Raw genomic sequence first — 19675 nt, 5'->3', positions numbered from 1 at the left:
GAAGAACCATCCTCATCCATTGGGAGCTGCAGAGGAGGAGCAGCTACACTGGCTGGAGTCCCAGCTGTGAGCCTCACTCCTCATCCCACTGCCACAAACCTCTCCCTGGGGTGAGAAAAGGGGGAAAAGAGAGGAAAAGGCTACAAGGAAAGAGGAATCAGGGAGACAGAAGCCCAGGAGATCCTTTTGAGCCTGAGGTGGGGTGAGGGACCTGACTGACCTCTGCTCCACGTGTGGATCCCTCCAGCAGTGCCCTGAAGGATTTGGATTACTCCAGCCTCGTTGGGATTGTGTGGGAGTCACTGTTGAGCTCCAGATATTTATCCAGGCTGCTTTCCCTCTTCCCTGGACATTCCAGGCCCACAGGCAGCAGCGTGGTGGGGACAGTGGCCAGGACATGGTGGCTCTGGGGGGACACAGGAGCACAGCCTGTTCTCCCAAAAGAGGAATTTGCTGTAAGAGGCTTAAGGAGCAAGTTTGGGGTCTGGCCTGAACACAAGCCAAAAAGCAAAAAGAAAAAAAAAAAAGAGCAAACCCTGTAATTACAGGCAATAGTTTTAGTCCCCAGCAGATTACCAGGTCAGGAGAAGAATTTAAGTCTCCTTCTTTCCTGAATTCCAATTTAATAGCAAATAATCCTGCCCCTGAATGCGAAGAAACTATATTACCCTGGAGAATTCCGGTGAAGTTCAAAGGAGGTCAGACAACAAAAAGGTCAAAAATTAAACAGATGGCGTTGGCTGATGGTGTACACAAAAAAAAATAAAAAATAAAAGTGATGGGATGTGCTGTCCTTTCCTTCCCTGCTCTCCTTTCCTCCCAGATCCCACAGACATCCTCCTGCCTGTTTGCTCTGCGGCTGATCCCGGAGTCTGGAGTTGCCAGCGCTCCCTATCCTGATGCTCAGGCAAGCGCCCCATTTTTAATGTGTCTGGAGGGAGGAATTTATTAAAGAGGCACTGCATTAAAAATATGCAAATGTTCCCAGTAACTACACGGGCCCGTGAGGAAGCCAGATGAAATGTCATCCCTTCCCTCTCCCTTCCCCGTTTTTATGCACTGAGGTAGTTTATGGCTCCTCCTGTTTTATACCGGGACCGGGAGCGTGGCAGATATTTAATCTGTTTGGAAATAATTGCAGCAATAATGATTATTTTATTGGGTTTAACTACGTGCTGGAAAAACGCTGCAGCAGCGACAGGCAGGGAGAGGGAGAGGAGAAGCTCTGGGGGGCAGGATGAGGTTTGAAATCCTCATTCTCTTGAAATCCTCTGGGGTGAGGGCAGGAGGGAGAACCTGGACACTGGCTGAGCGTGAAATGGGCTCACTGGTGCCCAGATTGGAGCCAAGCTGCCTGGCACCTCCAGACTGGCCCACATCTCCCAGATGGATTGCTCACCCTGAGTTGTCTCCAAGTCAGAGAGCAGCAGGACAGGCAGGGCACGGGGAGCAGCCCCATTAATTCCCTGCTCCTCTCGCTCTGCTCTTTGAAGCTGCCGCGGTACAGAGCCTCAAGGCAGCTCTAAAAAGCACACTGAGATGGACTCTGTGGTCTAATCCCAGAGAAAACGCTTCTCTCAAGTCCCTTTTATATCTTCCCAACCTTCCCAAATCCCTGCCTCAGACCAAGCTTCAGAGAGCTTTCCTACTCACATCCCCCCAGTTTCTCCAAGCTCCCTTTGCCCCCTCCCTCAGCAGAGAAGTGAACGCCAGCACAGCCCTGGAGGAGGGCAGGGATTTCTGAGCAGGATTCCAGCAGAACTCTTGGAAAAGGAGGGGAAGTTCTCCATCGTGGCTCTTGGAAAGGGAGTGAAGCTTTCTGTCATGCAGCACTCAGGACCTCTAAGCTTTCAGCGGGAGCAGGAGGATGAAGGGGATGCCTGGCTCAGTGAGAGCTCTCATAAACCAGGCTGCCATGGCTTTGGAAAGTCTCTGTTCTCAGCAGAGCAGCTCCACTTTCCCTTGCTGACAAAAAAACATTCAGTTTTCAGGAGTTCCTGCCCAGCTGTTGGCCATGAGAGTCCCGAGTTCCAGGTCACATCTCCCTAAGAGTGAGAAACCCCAGGCGCTTCCACAGCCTCTGGTTATCCCTCTCAGGCTGCACGGTTAAACCTCCATAAATATGTTTTCTGCCAGCAACTGGTGCTTAATTATAATATAATAACTGCCTTAATAAATGGAAATGCTTTATCTGAAGCATTCCATTTAACAGATGAGGCACGGTCTTCCCTCCCATAAATCCTGGAGAGATCGAAATGTCACAGGGGCTGGGAGCTGCCATGGGAGGTGAGGCCAAATCCTTGTTTGCAGGGAATGGGAACATTCTCAGACCAGGCAGCACCCACGTGTTTGAGTTTATGACAGAGTTTGGAGCCCACTAAGCCAAAATGATTTGTCTGATTTACATTCTAGCTGTGTTGGTGAAGCTGTGTCATTATCAACATGGGGAAAAGGAAATTTGGGAAGAAAAATGAGGTTGTTCAATCCAAACAATCCCCTTCCCCAAAAGCAGAGCTCAATAAATCGCAGGGGAATGGAGAAGATGTCAGAGGTTCTCCATGCCCACTGCAAACACTGCATCACTTCCCTGGGCAATAGGAATTAAGCAGAACTCCTTGCTTGACGTTGTCTCCTTTCATCTCAATTAACTTCCCTTCTTTTTTTCTCCCTCCTGACTGCTCGCTGAAAAGTGTGACCAAAAGTTAATTACTCTAATCCAATTTAACCACGGCTCCAGTGGGGGGACAGAGGAGGGAGCAGAGACAGAAAGGCTGTGGGACAGAAGTCTCAGCAGAACTTGTGAGCTCAGCTCTGAGCTCAAGGAAACACCAGCACAGCCCACCCAGGCCTGGCCTGGGAAGCAGGAAAAGTGTGATCCCAAGAGTGCTGGCACGGCAGGAGCTGCAGGATCTCAGAACAAGAGAGGAAGAGCAGGACAGAGCTGACAGGCACAGACATGGGGATGGTGGGCAGAGGAAATAGAGAAAAACAGAGGAAAAGGTGAAGCCCAAATCTGCCTTCCCTAAAGAGGTGTCCAAATGCATCCTCACTAATTAACTTCCTTCTCCCAACACCCTGCCAGGGCTGCAGACTAATTAGAGCCCCCTCTCCTGAGCCGGGGAGCTCTCTGGGCTGGGGACATATGGCAGCAGAACGTGCCAGCCGAGGCAGCCCGGCGTGCAGGGGAATGTGGGCAGCTGGGAATGAGCATTCCAGCCCCGGCACGAGCCCTCTCCAGCCTGCTTCCCTCTCTGCCTGCAAACACAAGGGCCTGCAGTGCAAACCAAAGGAGCTTCTTGGCAGCAGAGCTGGGCCAGCTCCGGTCACAGGTGGAAATCAGGACGGTGGGCTCACTGCACCGGGGAAGAAAACAAACACCGAGCGTGTCACAGCACACCTCTGCTCAGCCCTGGCCACAGGCAGGGGGAAACTGCAATATTCTCATGGAATGTCCCCTTGGAAATCACAATTTCTCCTACTGAGAATCGCCCATTTCTTCCCTTTCTCTCCACCAGCATTAATCTATCACAGGGATTTTAACTTGCACCCCCTGGTCACCATTATGCCTTGATAGCTCTCTGTCAGGGTCTTTATCAAAAAAGGCTTTTGAAATTCAAAAGGAGTGTGTGTATATATACTCTCCCATTCCCTTTTATCCACTGGTCTCTTAACTCATCCAAAGGATTTAAGCGGGTCAGAGAAACATAATTTCCTTCAGCAGAACCCATGCTGCCTGTCCCTTATCCTATGGAAAAGCCTAAATATAGACTCTGAAAGTCCTCGCAGCTGGGAATGTGAATGCAGCCATCCAGCTTTGAAGCTGCCTGAGACTCGTGCAGTTCCCAGATGAAGAGCTGGCTGGCTCTGTCAAAGGAAGAGAAAGTCTTTCAAAGATGCTTGGAGATAGCAGGAAAGATGTCAGTGGCCCACAGATTCTCCTTTTCCTTCTATTTTTCTCAGATTTGCTTTCAGCTCCTTGTGCTGAGGAGTAGCCAGGCAGCTCAGCGTGCTACACCCACCCAGGAAAGGGCCTGGTGTCCAATGGGAACCATCTCAAATGTCATGGAAGTGAGGATCCTGGGGGCTCTGCTGGGACCTGGAGGTCCAAAGGTGGAGTTTTCACCCAGTTTAGACTTGAAAAGAGAAAAAACCCTGACTCAGTGCTGCTCCCTGGGATGGTTTGGGGGGATCAGCCGCCCTCCCTGAGCATCATCCACCAGTCCTGCAGCTCCCTGGCAGCCCTCTGGAAGGATTCCAGATGTTTTGCTAATTCAGTTGTCCACAGCCTGCCTGTGCTGCCTGCCAGGGATCCCTCAGAGGCGCTGGTGTGTGGCAGTCTGGGCTGAGCAGTTGTGGATTAACTCGTGGGCTCCTCCCTTGCTCCTGCCTGGCTGCTCCAGCTTCCCTGTGTTTGCTTCCACTGCTGATAAGGGCAGGTTATCAGGAGGTGCCGAGCCTCCAGGGCACAGCTGAGATAGTTATTATTGCATCCTGCGACCAGACACTGACACATTGGCCAGGACAGGTTAAAGCATCTCCAGCCAGAGCTCAGATGTCTCCAGGAGCTGCCATCCACTGCCTTAATGCAGCTGCCTGGCAGTGAAATCCATGTCCTGTCTATTAGGGTAGAGCATCCACTCTGAGCACCAGGAACTCAGTTAGCCCTGGTAAATCTGTGTGATGGATTCACTTCAACCCCAACCCCCCTTCCCCCAAAATTTACCTTTGGCCAGGCACTGGAGCTGTCAGGTGGTGAGGGATAACAACATTATGGGGCTGAAGGAGAGCAAAACACGAGGGAAGAAGGCAGTGCTGGCTGCATTAGGCACAGGGCAGCCCAGGGAAAACAGCACTTGTGCATCAAGCTTCGAGCCAGCAGCTCCACACGGGGCTCTGCGAGCACTTGGAGATGCTCACTAATGGAGATGATGGCCCTGAGGGGAAATGGGAAGGCAGGGAAGGTAACAGCTCCCATTTGCAGCTGGGTGGAAGGCACTGGAATGAGTCCCAGCTTGGCTCTGAGTGAGCCAGACCCGAAGGGCAGCGGCTGCCCCGAGCACCGGGGACGTGGCCGGACATCAGCTCGGCACCGTGCACCTGCCCCAGGGAATTCCAGCACTTCCAGCTCCGTCCTTCCAACCCAGACTCTGCATCCTGCACCCTCACTCCACCTCAGGCTGCAGACTGACCTTGGAGGGGCTCCAGGACAGGGACAGAGCAGGCCAGTCTCGGCTTTGAGCTGCTCTCCAGGGAAGTCTCTGGTGCTTCCCGCTGCCTGGGAGGAGACAGGAGCTGGCTGCTGCTGTTTCTTGCTGCAGGACAAGGTGAGAGGGAGTGAGGAGCCCTTCCCAGAGCTCTCCTGCAGGCCCCCAAACCCAAGTGGAGGAGACAGGGAGGTCTGCACAGAGGGGGATGTCCTTGGCTGGGGAGCACCCAGATAATGCCTTCAAGAGAACAGATCCTAGGAACCATCCCTGGGCTCTGCTGACAACAGTTTCTCCTATTTTAGAGCATAAATGAACATCCCAGATCATCACCAAGTTGTACCACAGTTGGCAGATGGGTGACATTCCCCTGGGCCCTGCTTGGAATGGGCCAAGATGCAGCAATTTCCACACAAGTCACACAGCCTTGACTTCTGTGGCCTCCCTCCCACTCCAAGCTGCTACCAGGGCTGGGATTTTTGTTGTTCTTTTTTTTTCCCCCCCCCTCCTCTTCTCTTAACCTTTCTTTGAGCTCTCGCTTGCTTCCTCAGCACCTCAGTGTAATTGCTTGCAGTCTCTGAGGATCCTGGGGAGGATTTATGTAACACACCAGGCAGCAATTTGAAAGGCTGCTTTTGGATATAAGAACTTAATGCTACACCAGCCTTGGGGAAAATGAGCTGCAAGCCTTGACAGGGCTGTGCCGTGGCTGCCAAAGGCTCTGGGGCAGCACAGGCACCCCTCAGCCTCCCTGATCCTTGCCTGGAGAGGAGGAAGAGCTGTCCTTAGGCAAGGGGCTCGCTTCTTCTGCGTGGTTTTATCCAGAGGGGGAGTCAGAGGCAGGCAGCAAACGCTCAGCATTGTGAGTAGTTTGTGGGGAGCAGAGTTGTGGTTATTTTTCCTGGTTGTTTTTCTGGCAGGCAGCGTGGTTTGGCTGGGATCTCTTTTTCTCTGCTGCATTTCTGGGTGCAGGAGGGTAAAACAGGTTCTTGGGGTAACTCTGAGGCTTTCAACAGCGTGAGGAAGGCATCGGGATTTTGGTGTTATTGATTATAAATCAGTGTGGGCAGGGATGGGAGCAGGCTGTGATGCTTCTAGGAGGACAAGGATTTCTTGTAAGGCTCTTAGAGCATGATGACCCCACAGCAGCACTCAGGTGCCCTGGTTTGAGGGCTGAGTTCTGCTGGTTGGACAGAACAGGCTGTGCCAGGCAGGGATGGAAAGAACATCTCTGTGCACCAGACAGCCACAAGGAATGTCCAAGGTAGACCTGCCCTGCACCTGCTCTTCCTGTGAGTCTCCAACAGAGACAGGTTCTGGCCCCTGGAAGAACAATGTGTTTTCAGAAGAGCTGAAATTTCTCACTCCTGTTTTCCTTTAACTCGATTTTTATCCTTCTTTCCCCCCTTCAAAAATCATATTTGCCTTGATTTTTTTTCCATTCAGGCTGCTGCTGGAAACAAAACTGGAGCAATCAAAGTGAGCGTGGCACTCTGTCTGTCCGTCAGTCTGCCTGCCCTCCCTCCCTCCGAGCTTTTGAGCTGATTTCAAGTGCTTTCAACACAGAACTAGAGACCTTAAAGCTCAGAGGTGCCAGTGAGTGAGATGGAGAGATTCAGCTGAGCAGAGAAGAGCCATCACCCTGATCAAGTCATTAGAGAAGCAGCATGAGATGGAGGCACAGGAAACTGGGGACATCATTCAGGGCAACAATTTCTTCACTTCAGACTTGATGGTGGCTTTTTTTCCACGGGAAACACAAGAGAAAATACTTAAAAACTTCAAACCAAACCAAGCGTGGCACTGCTGGACAATCAGCCCTGCTCTGGCTGCCTGGGGAGGCCCTCACCATCCTCAGCATCCTCACTGCTGGTACCTGCAGGGTCTGCCCCACCTTTTCCAGGAGGATTCCTTCTCCAGAAGGGTGGTCAGGCTCTGGCACAGCTGTCCAGGAGTGCCCAGCCCTGGAGGGATTGAGCAGATGTGGATGTGGCACTGGGGGATAGGACACAGCAGTGGCCTTGGCAGCACTGGGGGAATGGTGGGATTTGGTGATCTTGGAGTGTTTTTCCAACCTAAACAACTCCATGATTCTGTGACTGGCTGCTCCTGACTGACCAGGGTGGAGCCATAAAGCTGTGCTGGCAGTGGGAATGAGCCCAGGCTTTAACAGGGGAGCAGAACAAGCTCAGCCTGCCTGGCCCTGTGAGGACAATTTCCAGTGCTGCTTCCCACACCCTGGCATTGTTCCAGCAGCACCAAACCCTCCTAAACCATCCTGTCCTTGTAACTCCAACAGCTCTAGCCCTCCTCTTCTTCTTCCAAGCCTTGAAATTCCCACCTCCCCTCCACCAACAGCCACATCCTGCCTGGAATTACCAGTGCTAATCCATCATTTCCAGCACCAAACCAGCATTTTGCTTCCTTGTCCTTCTTGTATCCATAAAGAATCAGGGCAGGGAACGACTCACAACAACAACAACAACAACAACAACCCAAAAAATCCTCAAGTAAATTAACATTGCAGCTGAGGTTTTACACGCACGGAAGTCAGGAAGTTCCAAGTTATGGTTCCCCCTGCAGCTGTAATTCTGGCACACTGCACATATATATTAAGACATTAAAGTTAGCCCCATAAACAGTCCTACAAAATACTACAGGCTCACAGGGGGGCCAATCTATGATGGCCAGGGGAACCATAATTCCTGCTGCCCTGACTCCTGTGCGTGAGTTTCTCCCTCAAAAAAGGAATAAGTCAGCTCTCATTCACTTGTAATTCACAGCTCAGGATGCTGATAGGGAAAAGAGGGATTGTTCCTTCTGCTACTTCTTCATCTTTTTTTTTTTTTTAATTTTTTTTTTGTTTTTTGGGGTTTTTTTTGTGTTTCTTTTATTTTTTTTTATTGCCCAGGCTGTTGTCTGGCTGCCTGCGATCAATGCTCTCCCTTTGTCTGACTTTGATATATCGGGAGGGATCTCAGATTTCTATTCCCAGCCTCTCTCTCTCCGTAGCTGATCCAGCTCCCCAGCAAGGCACAGGCAGGCAATAGATAAGGGATAGCCTTTGATTGAATTTACTTAATTTATACGGCCAATGGGACACAGGAGGAATATTAAAATACAAATTAGCAGCTTTATATTTCCCAGGCATTGAAATCTCCCCAGCAGATAATAAGCTGCTGGAAGCTTATCTGCCAAGGGTCTCTCCCCAGCCACACCTATTCCCTTTCTCCCGAGATCCTGGAGTAAACACAAGGAAAGTTGATAACTGGAGAGTTACAGTTTGAGTCCTTAAAGTGCCAATAACTCAGGCCAGCAGTTTTAAACAGCTCTGACCCTCTGGGGAAGCTGTCTCTGCCCATTCAGCCAGCCCAGTCTCCAACCCCACATATCCAAGTGGGAATGAAGCTCTGTTTGCCATAGGAGCATCCTCTGGCAGTCCCAGCAACCCCATGGCCTCCTTTTAACTGGAGAAGATCCTCATTTGGGGTGGGATATTTCATTCTGCTCGTCCCACAGATAAATCAGAGCTTTCTGGAACGCTGTGGTCATCTTCAGATGTCACAGGTGGAAAGGTGGAGAAGCAGTGAAGGAAAAGGAGCAGTGATGGTGCAGTGGGATGTTTTCCTGTGGAGCACAGTTAGAGATGCAGGGATACCAGCAGAGAAGCTCCTGCAGTGTTACATTTTCTTGCAGTGGAGGTTGTTAATTGGATCTGAACAAGAAATGTGCCAGCAGGTGAAGTGCTCGGTAGAAAATGCCTCCAGGTAAACTAAAGCAACAAATAAACTCAGCCTGGAGCTCAAACTGGCCCTGATGTTATGTTAAACTAGGTTTAAAAAACCCCTTCCCAGACCAGGGTCTCTAGCTCACACAGAAGTGAATACACATTCTCTGATAGGATCTCAGGAAGGAAGGTGGATTTTGAAGCTGGGGCAATGAGCACCTGAAATCTGAGCACCCAGAGCAGCTGCTCCTCCTCCAGAGAAGGAGGAGGAGGAGTGGGCTGGACACATTCCCAGCACACTGAGCAGCACAGAGCTGCTGACCAGTGAAAGAGATGCAGGCTCAGTGCTGCTGCCTGACCCTGTCCTCCCTGGGAGATCCCTCCCAGCACACAGATATGGCTCAGGCTCCCTCCTGGATGAGAACCAAGGAACTGTTCTGCAGGAATATTCTGTTTTCCTTGGTTTCGCACTGGAGAGCTGAAAAGCTGTGATGTGATTGAGACAAAGATTTTCCCTTGCCTCCCAGGCAGGAATTTACTTGCTTCCCACTGCCACCAAATCCATCCTGGATGCTTCAGTGGGGACTTGATGTGGTTTCAGAGGGCACTGATACCTTTAATCCTGGTTTGGAGCAGAAGGATCTGGCTTTACCCAGTCCTGTTTGGCATAGGGGTGACTCCCAACCAACCTCCCAAATGTGACTGGGTTCCTTTCCCAGTGCCGCAGAACAGCTGGGTGAGTCTTTCTCCGTTAAAGAACACACTGATCCTCTGACTTTTCTTCCCATTAGAAAGTAAAATGACCCAAGGAGTGACAAAATTACGCTGTCAAAAACAAGACAGTCACTTTGAAAATCAATAATCCCCCGAGGTGTTATTGTGAGTTAACAGCTCTCCCAGGCCCAAAGCACAGAGCTGGGATTAATGCTGCTCTTGCCACCTTCCCCACCAACATCCCTGCCACTGCTGCTCCTCGAGAAACTCTCTGACATGGAATTCCACTTAAAGCAGCGCAAAGGATGAATTTTTCAGTTCGGTGACCAAATGAAAAATTGTCGAGAGAGATGAGAAAAAGAGAGAAAAGAAATGTGCTACAGGCCATCCTACATGCTTTATGCAAGGCGAACCCAAAATACAATTTTTTTCGTTTGGCATGATTTGACAGTTACTGACTCCCACTCCTTTATTTCTGCCCTGCTCAGATCCCATTTCTCAGGTTCTTCACACTCATACCAGTGCATGTGCTGTGCCTGCTGCAGAAAATCAGCTCCTCCTGGTCTCTAGACTACATAAAACAGTGATAGGACAAGAGGACACAGCCTGGAGTTGTACCAGGGGAAATTTAGATTGGATGGTAGGAAAAATGTCCTCGCTGAAAGGGTTGTCAAGCCCTGGCACAGCTGCCCAGGGCAGTGGTGGAGCTGCCATCCCTGCAGGGGTTGAAGAGATGTGTGGATGTGGTGCTTGAGGATGTGTTTCAGTGCTGGGGGAATGGTTGCTTGGGTTCAATGATCTTAAAGGTCTTCTCCAACCTAAAGGATTCGATGATATGTTTGTCAAAAGCAGCACTGGAGGAAAGGTGTTAACTCAGAGCAAAAATCAGGTTTCTGCAATGCTGGCAGAAGCTGATGAAGCCTCTGCTTCATTTCCCCTTCCCTGCCTGCCCCTCAGACAAAATAATTGCACTCACTGAGCTGAACCCAAACTGGGCCAGTCCATCCCACAGCTCTGAAAATGCCCTTTCCAGCAGCTTTGAGAATAAAACCCAGAAGTGATTAACATCCAGCAAACGGCTGGTTTAAAGAGGGACAAAACATCTGGGAAGACTGGTGAACCTCCAGAGGTCCCTTCCAGATGTGTCCCTGTATTTTTCAGCAGTTATGGAAAGGCAGCAGCTGGAGAGGGCAGGGTGGGAATGAAACAGATCCGAGCTGCCTGGGATCCCCCTTGCATTTTTCGGTGGCTCAAAGCCCAGCACACACAGCTGGTGTCACTGCAGGGGACTGCAGGTGTCTCAGGAGGTGACAGCATTGGGAATATCATCCCCCACTGCTGGGAATGGGCTTTTCCCTGCTGGGGACAGCAGTGGGGTTTCTCCTGAGGAGCCCTGAGCTAGGACAGAGAGGGCAGGGCTGGCACGGGGCTCCTGTGTGGTTGTTTTTTATGGGCAGCTGTTGCCAGTGGAGCTCCTGAGTTTTACAGAGTCCAAGTGTCAGAGCTGCCATCCTGTCCAAATCCTGGGCTGGGATAATTAGCTGCTGCCTAAATCCCTCTCCAGAGATGTATCAGACACATTTTGCTCCAGGATATCCACACCAGCCCTCATTTTCCTGTATGGACATTCCTGGCACGGGAAGCACAGCGGGAAAACAAGCAAGGTGGAAAATGCAGAGGATTGTATTTCCTCAGTCACCACCAGGCAGCTGGGCAGGCAAGCCCCAAAATGAATATTCTGTGCCCTTATCCACACCCCAGCCTGGCCTCACCAGGAAAACACCCAGGGATGAGAGATGGGGAGCCAAAGTTTCTGCACCAGCTGCACAGATCTGTGATACCACAGCATCCCAGACTGCTGGAAGGTCCAGGTGAAATTACACATTAGTCTCATTTTCTTCCCTGTCTTGAGCAAAAAAAATTGTCCAAAAGGGTCTTTCCTCCACCCCCTGTGACCAAGGCAACAAGAGAACATCTCCTGCCTTGGACTCCTTATTAGTTTAATTAGATGATTTTCTGCATGATTTATCCTGAACGCTGCAATTGCACAATCAAATCACAGATCAGTTGACAACTTCATTTAAAAAATTAGTGTTTAGCAGCTTTGTGGGCTCTAAAAGCTCTGAGGACATCTGTCAGCAGTGACCCCTTCTGATAGCGACAAACAGTGCCAGGCTGTGTCCCCACCTCCCATCCTGCCTGCAAGCTGGCATGCTGGAGAAACCCCGGAGAACAACAAAAAAAAACCAGGCCTGGGGGGGTTTTTGGCATCTGCCAAAGCTGCCTGTGCTTGGGCTCCCCCTGAGATGTCAGTCCCCAGCTGTGAGTGAGTGTCAGCCAGGGAACACATCCCACTGCTCCCGTGTTCCCCATGGGTTTGCAGCAGCTCCCGGCGCTTTTGGAATTGTGTGGGAGTTGGTGCCCGCTGGGAAGCTGCCACCTCTGCTCAGAATGTCACCAGAACTAGAGCTCCTGCACTCCCCTTTGGAGCTGTGCCCATCCTGGGACACGTGGATGGGGATGGAGGGAGGCGAGGAGGGAGGGATGCTGCTGATGGAGCGACCCAAGAGCCCCAAGCTGAGCACAGGAGCTCTCAGTGGTGGATTTCCCAAATCCCAGGCCTCCTGCAGGAGGTGTTGGTCTGAGGGCAGGGTTTGGATCAGCTCAGCACGGCGAGTCTGGAGTTTCCTTGTGCTTGGCAGGCTGGCAGGAAGGACTCCCAGAGTGGGGCAGGGCAGCAGTGCCCACTGATGGGGACAGTGGGGCCAACAGATCCTGCGGGGACTGGTGGGAGAAGATGAGAGATTTACTCATCATTTCCTGCAGGTTTGGGGAGGAGGAATCATCCTGTGCCTGCTGAGCAGGGAATGCACAAACTGTGCCTTTGCTCTAAAGAAACAGAAACCAGACCCAGCCTCTCCTCCTGGCTCTATCCTGTGCTTACCCAGAGAGCCAAGGTGGAGATCTGAGGGGTGGAGATCTGATCCTAAAGGTGTCTGAAAGCCAAGGGGACTCCTCTGAACCCTCCTTGTTCAGGCTGAGGCAGTGACACCCCTCCTGAGGGATCCTTTCCAAGGGGACTGTCCAGCCTGGGTGACACCACCATGACAACAAAGCATTTTTCCTCTGAAGAAACAGAAACCAGACTCAGCCTCTCCTCCTGGCTCTATCCTGTGGTTACCCAGGCTCTCCAGGGTGGAGATCTGATCCTAAAGGTGTCTGAAAGCCAAGGGGACTCCTCTGAACCCTCCTTGTTCAGGCTGAGGCAGTGACACCCCTCCTGAGGGATCTTTTCTGGGTGACACCACAATGACCACAAAGCATCCTTTGCCCTCAGAGATCTCCAGAAATCTCACTGGCACCACCCCAGTTCAGACCTTGCTCAGGAATCAGCCTCCATTGCACATCTCCAGCAGCCTGAGACAACAGATCATAACGAGCTGCGCTAATTAGACTGTTTTAATTCAAGGGCCAGCAGGCTAGGAGAGATGTGAACCAAGGGAACCTTTGGGAGGCAGCTGCTGGGATCTCCAGCCGGTGTAATTCCTCCAAGTTGCCCACTGGTGAGTCCTTTAGCAAATGTCTCCTGTTCCCCCCTCTCCCCAGAAGGAGCTCTTGGCCAGGAAGGGCGAGGAAGGACAGAAGCCCCGTTCCTCCGTTCTGCAGCAGCCCCTCTGGGCCATGGAATGACAGCTGTTTCCAGTCAAACGAGCCTCCTTCTCTCCTTCTCTCCTTCTGAATTTTCCTTCAGCTGGTATTCAACTGCACAGATGAAAGAAACAACTCAGGAAGGAGCTAATTAGAGGAAGACAATGCAGCAGATGAACTGAGGTGGAACGGGGAAGGAGGTGGTGGATGGTAGAGAAGGGAATGGAAATCCTGAGAGGAGCAGCAAATGCATGGAGCCAGCCCAAAGGGATCATTTAAAAAATGCACACACCTGTCTGGGGCACCTCCCAGAATTGCTAAAACTGAGAAAACAGCGGGACTTGCCACTCATCTCCTGGTTGTGCCAGCCCTGGGAGCTCCAGGAGAAACTGCTGATCCCCTTTGGGCCTGAGTTCCCCAGCTCCACTCCTGGATGTGCCCAGGGATGATCAGTGAAGGACTTGAAACGCCTTGAGATGTGCAGACCAGAGAGACTTCAGAAGAGCACGTCAGACAGAAGAACACTTCAGCAGAACAAATCTCCTTGAGAAGTTGCTGTTTGGAGCCTTGGGAAGGTGTGCAGGAGAACAGGCAGCTGGGACAAGGATGAGGAGTCCAAGAGATTCTTCAGTTGACTTTTTTGGCCAAACCACAGCCCATGGAACTCCGGTGAATGAACCCAGCTCTAACTTGGCTCTCTGCCACATCCAGAAATCCAAATCCAGAATTGCCAGCCGGGGGAAAGCAGGGTGTGGCCTGTCACTCCTTCCCCTCAGTGTCACCATCTCCTGTGTCCCATACTTCTCTTTTTTACCAAAATCCCCCAAAGACACCACTGATGTTGGAAAACCATCGGAGAGGCAATTAGAAAGAAGTTAAAGTGAATTACATATGCAGGGTTTATTTTCTGTTTTCTGCTAAGGCGGCTGCCAATTATTGTGCAATTAGGCTGCCTTCATTAGCAAATGAGATTAAAATTAACATCGTTAATTACTTGTTCTGTTAAACAGGGGGAAGCAGGCATTCAAGGGGAAGATGCAGGAAGGTTGTGCTTGGAGCAGATGGAGCAACGCTCCCCAGCACCGTTCCTTCAAGGGCTGCTCTGGGTTAATTCACTGTGGGCTAATACAGAGATTAAATTCACGCCACTCTTGCAAGGCCTTGCAGGAATGTGGCTCAGGTAGCTCAGAAAATCATCCTCACACGGCACAAAACAAGAGCTGAGGGCCACAGGGAGCAGCCATGGGATTGCTCCCACCTGAGACTGGAGGAAACCTCTCCCAGCTGCTGATTGGCACCAAGAATTTCTAACAGGGATGGGGAAATGGAGCCAGAAGAGCTGATGTTATTTATGGCAATGTTTTCTTAGCCTGGATGGTCTGTGGACATGAAGAAGACCCTCCTGGGCTCACAGGCTGGGCAGGGAGGTCAAGGAGGAGCAGCAGAGCTCCAGACTGGTGGTGGTGTCCTCACAGCCTGGCTCAGCTGCAAAAGTGGGATGCTGAGCAAGTCCAAAGTGATGGCACTGAGCTGTGAGGTCACACTTTGAGGTGCCTGGATCCCAGGCTGGAGGGACCTCAGGAAGTCACCCAGCCCCGCCTGATGTCCCCATACAGATCTGGTGTGGCTGGACCATTTGCAGCTGCTGTCTCTTAGGCCACTCTTGCAGCTCCAGTGCAGGCCCTGCCTCTTCTGACACTCTCTGTGCAACATTTTGCTTCCTTTTCCTTTGGGAAGGCTCCTCTAAGTGTTTCATTAGAACTGCAGTTTCCCAGTGCTAGCTGACTGCTCCATGGACATGGAAAAGTGATTATTCCTATTCTGTTTGCATCAGCTTTTTTCATATTTCAGAACTATTTCAGTCTTGCTTGAATTCCTGTTCTTTGGACTAAACCATCCCAGTTTACTCAATTTTCCTTTTCAGCCCATGCCTGTCAATCTCCACTCAGTCCTCCTTGTTCTGGACTCTCTTCCAATGCTTTGCAACTTTCTGGATGAGTTGTGCCCAAAACTGGATCCAGCACCCAGCTGAGCTCTATATGGCACTAGGCAAAGCAGGAATTCTATTTTATATGTCCTGCTGAGGCTACTTTTGTGTACACTCTCCTGTTTGTCGTTTTTCACAGCAACCTGGCATCACTCATCCACTCCCTGATCGGAAAAAAAAAAGAGCCTCAGACTTTCCTGCAGGATTGCCTTTCTGCATCCTGCATGAGAACAGTTCATTATGCCTGTCTAGATGGAAAATCTTGTACTTATCTCTATTAAATTGCATCTAATTTCTTCCAAACCATTTCTCCAATTTGTCAAAATCACTTTGAAAGAAATAGACAGATTGAAAAGGTCCCTTGGAAAACATGGAGTGCAGTGAGACAGCCCTGAATTTCATCCTGAGCTTTGCCAGGCTGAGGTTTCCCTCGGACATGGGTCTCTCTCACCTTGCTTGGCAACACCTAAAAGAAAAATGTGGCCCCTGTGAGGGACATTGTCACAAGCTGAGCCTCTTCAAAGCATGCAGATGTGCAGATAATGCCCAAAACACCAGGAAAGGCATTGCTGTGGCTGCAGAACCCCTGCTCACACTGCTCTCCCAGTCCATGCTGGAGTCCTTGCAGGGCACTGCAACGTCACTCCCCAGCTCCCAGCAAAGCCAAAGACTCCAAAAGTGGATCAAAGCCTTAGGAAATGGACTCAGCTCAGTCCTGAGCTGCTGCAGGGGTTACCTGGCAGCCTGTGTGCTGCTCCTCGTGCCAAAGGACTCCCTTCTCTGAGAGCCCCTCTGGATAAGGCTGGACAAGGTGGGTTTTTATTAGATCTGCTTTGGAGCACACAAACATTTGCGCTGGGAATTCGAGCATCAGGCTGCAAGTGAATGAAAGCTGAGGTCACTTATTGTCTGTCCCCTTTGCTTGCAGGTTCCTCTGCTCTAAAAACACCAGATGCCCCTTTGCCACAGGTCAGAACTTCCACAAAAAGCAACAGCCTGGCTGGAACAGACTCTGCTGATCCTGAGGGAGTTCGTGGGGCTCAGAATCCTCCCTGCTGCCTTTGGATATCTGGTTGATCTCCCAGGAACCATCTCCCCTCTCTCTGAGCTTCTCACCTGCACACACCTGCAGCAGCTGTGAGCAGCACCACCAGTGGCAGCACAGCCCAAGTTCAGCACGCTCAGGCTGTGCCCCTTGCTGGATGTGTCTGAATTCAGCCCAGTTTTTGCTGTCCTGACACCCCCTGTGAAGCTGGGAGGAGAAATCTTCCCAACTCTCCATCTGGAAGACTCTCTCAGGAAGAGATTTAACAGTGTACCCATGGTTAGTCATGAGCAGGAGGCCACTTGGGGAACTAATACTATTTCTTACTCAGGGGAGATTTTCAGTGTTGATGATCTGTAAAATGTTTGCCTTGAATTTCCTTTAGACCCAGCACAGAGCAGTATCTTATTCCAAAACTGTGTTTAAAAATGGCCATGAACTTTATTAGGTGTGAGCCCTTCAGTGGGGAAAGCAATCGGATTGTGAGCAAAACCTTGCGCATAGCAAGCAGGCAGCTGGCTCTGAGGAGAGTTTCCTCATGCAGACCTCATCAAAAAATGAAATGAGAAAAATAAGTAGACAGGACTAGGCAGGGAATTCTTCTCCCTTTGTACCCCAGGGGGAGTATATCCAAATTAATAGGCCTTTTCCAGTGCTAATGGCTGAGTGAAGATGTGGGAGTCACAGGCCACATCATCAGCTGGTGTAAATCAGTGTGTACCTGGAGAGAGAGCTGCAACATTCATTGACATTCCTCTTAGCCAGCCCACCAGGAGCACCAGGATAAGCCAAAACCAGCTCAGAGATCCCTAGATCCCCCCAGCTCCCTGTGGGAGGAGTGCACATGGACAGGGATGCTGTTCACAAGTCCCACAGTGTGACAAAATCCTGACCAACGCCAAATCACCCAGCACTGGCACTTCCACGCTCCTCGCTCAGGCTCAGCAGTTCCCTGGAGCAGAGCTGAGAGGAGACTGGCAGAGAGAAGAAGAAATGGTGTAATGGGATCAGCAGGCTGGAAAGGGCTGGGAGAAGGTGCCAAAGGACCCTGAGGTGTGCACAGGGAAGGAAAAGGGGATGGGAGAGGCAACAAGAGAGGAACAAGTGATACAGAGTTTTCCTCTGTGAGAGCAGATTTATCTGTCTCCTTCCTCTGCAAAATTCATCAGGCTTTGGTGCCTCCCTCCCCTCCCTGCCAACGTGCTCCAGCTTTGTCCAGGAACAAACCAGTAATTCATATCCATGCTTTCTCCTCTCCCAACTCCCGTGAAAACACATGGAATCCTCCCAACCCAACTCTGCTCCTGCTGATGGGCACCAGCATCCTGGGAGGATGCAGATGTTCCTGCAGGAATTTGAAATCCTCAAATTTGAAATTGTCAGCAGAAATCCTCTGGTGACACAACAGCTTGGTGTGAGAGCTGACCCACGGACGAGCAGCTCCCCTGGGAATAAGACTGAAGAGGCTCCAGGAGCAGGGTGTGCTCTTCACTCAGCTTAATTTATCCATAACTCAAGCCAAAGGAAATGGAAGGGGCCTGTCCCAGCATTCCTTAATTTGCCAGAGAGCTGGCTATGGGAAGAGATAAGAAATAAGGGCTGAGATCTTAAAAGAAGCCATTAGGCAAACACAGGAGCAAAGAGCAGCTGAAATGCATGTTTGTGCACCGATAAGATTCTGAACATTTCTTTCAGCACCTGACAGCCAGAAATATCAACAAGGCAGACAGATTAAATTCCTATAGGCATTAATTAAAAGGATTCTGATGAGGAAAGAAATTAAGGCCCAAAAACACTGAGCAGAAACAACTGTTATTTTGTTCCTCAGAGAATTTTTAGCTCCAAAGAAGTACTGGGAGAAGGAGAGAATTTTTAGCTGCAAACGAGTACTGGGAGAGGGGTGGGGGGGGTGGGGAAGGCTTGTGGGAAACGTAGAAACACATCTCCAAAAGGTAAGGGCCACAAGTGAGCTGGAACAAAAATATTGGGATGGCTCTGGTGGTGGTGAAACAGTAATGAAGAGAGACAAGAAGAAGCTGACCACTGTGGGCAGCCTGCAAAAATGGGAAGGTGGAAAAGGCAGTGAAATCTCAAAGATTTCTGCTGCCAGTCTGAGATTCCCAAGGCCAAAGAGGGTTGAGTAAAGCATCACCTGTACCCAGCTGCTGTGTGGGGAGAGCTGGAGGAAGGGCACAAGCACAGCGTGGCTGCAGCTGAGACACAGGAATGGGAACCTGCTGGGATCTCTCACTGGATGTGCAGAGCTGGGGAGAAAGGACAGAAACCTGTTCAGGAATCCTCATCTGCTGCCAGAACTGGCTGGGAGGAGTCTGGGTGAGCTTTGTGTATGTCTGACCAAGCAGGGATGTGTGGAGCAGGTGTCCCACTGACCTGAGGACACCTCCAGCTCTCCCTGACCACATCCAGAGGCCCGAGAGGAGGAACAACCCTGTGAACCAGACATGAGGTCAGGGCCTGAGCAGACTCCTGGTTCCACCAGCGACACCAGGAGGGAGGGAAAATTTGAGTTGAGCTGTTTGCCACAGCTTCCCTTCCTAATGAAATAAAAGTGCCCTTCTTCCCTTCATCCTAATCCTTCCCAATCAAGTTTGGCTCTTTGCCTGCAGTGCCAGGAGGTCTCTGGACACCGAAGCAAACAGGACTTCCCACGCCTGAAAGACTCGTGGCTGCCAGATTGATCATTCCAGCAGCTGCAGTGGCACAGGAGGGTGGCAATTTTGCCTCTGCATCCCTGTGACACCCGTGTGGGTGCGTGCTGCTCCCAGAGAAGCCCCAGCTCCTGTGGAAGCGCGTTGATCCGCGTTTATGCTGCTTCCTCTGGAAGACGCATCCAGCTGAAGCCAGACAGATTCCACCCACCACAAGGCAGCACAGCTGACGTTTTGTGGCAGTCCCTCGAGGACACGTCTCCAGAAAAAGAATCACACAGCTGCTCATCTCAGCTCCCAAAGTCACCACTTCTCTCCCTGTTTGGTTTTTGTTTCCCTCCCTCTTTTTCTCTCGGTCACTTTATTTACATCATTTTCCTCCCAACAGGTTGACAGAGCAGCGAATGATTTGTGGCAGGGAGGGTTGGCTTGGCAAAATCCTCACTCGGGAAATGCTGGAGTGGCTCAGGAACATGTCTGGAAAAGCCACAACCACGCTGTAATGCAGCTGCCACGTGCCAGGGATTAAACACCAACTTGGAAGTTCGCGGGAGTGAAATGTCAGCTCAAGGGTTGATTTCATTCACCTGACATTCCTGTTAATAACAATGCCTAATTAGAAAGGCTTTTAAGCATCCGTTACATTAATTTAACGTGAAAATCTCATGGAGCTTTATTGGA

Source organism: Cyanistes caeruleus, chromosome 21 (genome assembly GCF_971803275.1).
Source record: "Cyanistes caeruleus chromosome 21, bCyaCae1.hap1.1, whole genome shotgun sequence".
In the NCBI taxonomy this organism is placed as follows: domain Eukaryota; kingdom Metazoa; phylum Chordata; class Aves; order Passeriformes; family Paridae; genus Cyanistes; species Cyanistes caeruleus.
Note: the sequence above shows the minus strand (reverse complement) of the source record.